Raw genomic sequence first — 2,645 nt, 5'->3', positions numbered from 1 at the left:
CAGTGAGAGGTTTTTGCCAGCAGAGGGCAGCGTCTGCCAGCAGGGTGCAGTGAGAGGTGTCTGCCAGCAGGGGGCAGCGTCTGCCAACAGGGTGCAGTGAGAGGTTTCTGCCAGCAGGGGGCAGCGTCTGCCAGCAGGGTGCAGTGAGAGGTGTCTGCCAGCAGGGTGCAGTGAGAGGTTTCTGCCAGCAGAGTGCAGTGAGAGGTGTCTGCCAGCAGGGTGCAGTGAGAGGTTTCTGCCAGCAGAGTGCAGTGAGAGGTTTCTGCCAGCAGAGTGCAGTGAGAGGTTTCTGCCAGCAGAGTGCAGTGAGAGGTTTCTGCCAGCAGGGGGCAGCGTCTGCCAGCAGGGTGCAGTGAGAGGTTTCTGCCAGCAGGGGGCAGCGTCTGCCAGCAGGGTGCAGTGAGAGGTTTCTGCCAGCAGGGGGCAGCGTCTGCCTGCCGCTTACTCCTGAGCCCAGCTGTTCCCTCCTGATGCTGATTGGTCCAAACTGTCTGTACATTTAAATAGAATAAGAAGCCATTTCTCTAAACGCTGTGTCTGTGTATGAACGCTCAGGGAACAGGATCTGTGATGAGATGACGTCACACCTGGAAGAGCTGATGCTCAGATGTATTGCGTGTCCATGGAAACAGCATCAAACAGCTGATCTCTCTCCTCTCATCGTCTCAGAGCTCAGAAACACTCTCTGACAACATCTGCAGTTAAAGAAACATTTCCCACAATGCTCTCTGATAACAATATAAATACCATAACTAAAATATTACATTCCATTACATTGCATTTAGCTGAGGCTTTTATCCAAAGAGACTTACAATAAGTGCGTTCGACCAACAAAGTACAACCTTGAAGAAAACAGAATCATATAAGTTCATCAGGTTTCATAGAGCCAAACATTTCAAGTGCTACTCAACTGGCTTTAGATAAGCCAGCCCTTTATTAGTATATAAGTGCTTTGTTAGTAATTCTATCTCTGGAAGTGGAGTCCAAAGAGATGAGTTTTCAGTCTGAAGAAGATGTGTAAGCTTTCTGCTGTCCTGATTTCAATGGGGAGCTCATTCCACCATTTTGGAGCCAGGATAGCAAACCCACGTGTTTCTGCCGGACAGTTTGTTATCTAGGGTCACACCCAGATTCCTTGCAGTCTGAGTCGGGGAAACAACAGAGGGGCCGATGTTGATTGTTAGGTCAAGAGTGGGACAATCTTTTCCCGGAAGGAAAAGCAGTTCAGTCTTGTCAAGGTTGAGCTTGAGGTGGTGAGCATCCACTGAGAGACAAGCAGAGATGCGTGCGACGACCTGGGTCTCTGAGCGGGGAAAGGACAGAATTAGTTGGGTGTCGTCAGCGTAGCAGTGGTATGAAAAACCATGCGGGCTAATGAAGGCAGCATCTCCCTGGTTCTGCTGGTCCCTGAAGGCAGCATCTCCCTGGTTCTACTGGTCCCTGAAGGCAGCATCTCCCTGGTCTTGATGGTCCCTGAAGGAAGCATCTCCCTGGTTCTGATGGTCCCTGAAGGCAGCGTCTCCCTGGTTCTGCTGGTCCATGAAGGCAGCATCTCCCTGGTTCTGCTGGTCCCTGAAGGCAGCATCTCCCTGGTCCTGATGGTCCCTGAAGGAAGCATCTCCCTGGTTCTGATGGTCCCTGAAGGCAGCGTCTCCCTGGTTCTGCTGGTCCATGAAGGCAGCATCTCCCTGGTTCTGCTGGTCCCTGAAGGAAGCATCTCCCTGGTCCTGATGGTCCCTGAAGGCAGCATCTCCCTGGTTCTGCTGGTCCATGAAGGCAGCATCTCCCTGGTTCTGCCGGTCCCTGAAGGAAGCTGCTCCCTGGTCCTGATGGTCCCTGAAGGCAGCATCTCCCTGGTCCTGATGGTCCTTGTGTTAACCACAGACCTTATTTCAGACTAACAACCAAAGACACATCCAGAAACCTTTGACCTCCAGACCAGGAAGTGAGCAGAGTCCATACCTTGGATCATCAGTTATTCTGCCTTATACTTCAAATGGAAATATCAGGACTCAGTTGAGTTTCCATGTAAACTATTGATCCATGCCTCATTCATTAGGGGTCACTAACGGCTGCCTAGTGGCTGAATGTGATGAAGCCCAGATGAGTCAGTTTATAATTGATGATCTCTAAGGAGTGGAGGACCTTTGTTTACAGATCTGCTCTCAGACGGCTCGGGAACAGGAAGCTGGTTTCCATGACAACTGACAATAATCAGATGTATTTATTGCCCTGTGATGAACACTAAAAAAGAAACATTAAAGCCTGTCCACCTGCATCGGGGGGGGGGGAAGAGGATATCTGATGGAAACAAAACAAACAACAGAAAATGCTGTTTCCCGTGTTTATCTGAAACACTTTCAGAATGCAATTTGAGTCTGGAAGAAATCCTTTGGTTAAACTTCTCCATTAAGGTTTGTCCCCAACCTCTCGTTATCTTTGATGAGCGGGTCAGGATTTAAAGAGACATCAATGTCAGGGTTAGAATGTGTCTCTCCTGGGACATGTCTGTCTCTCCTGGGACATGTCTGTCTCTACTGGGACATGTCTGTCTCTCCTGTGACAAGCCTGTCTCTCCTGGGACATGTCTGTCTCTCCTGGGACATGTCTCCATGCTCTAATGTTCAGAAAGCTCTTAATAATTT

This window comes from Notothenia rossii (assembly GCF_949606895.1).
Source record: "Notothenia rossii genome assembly, chromosome: 4".
In the NCBI taxonomy this organism is placed as follows: Eukaryota; Metazoa; Chordata; class Actinopteri; order Perciformes; family Nototheniidae; genus Notothenia; species Notothenia rossii.
This window is presented reverse-complemented; position numbering follows the sequence as displayed.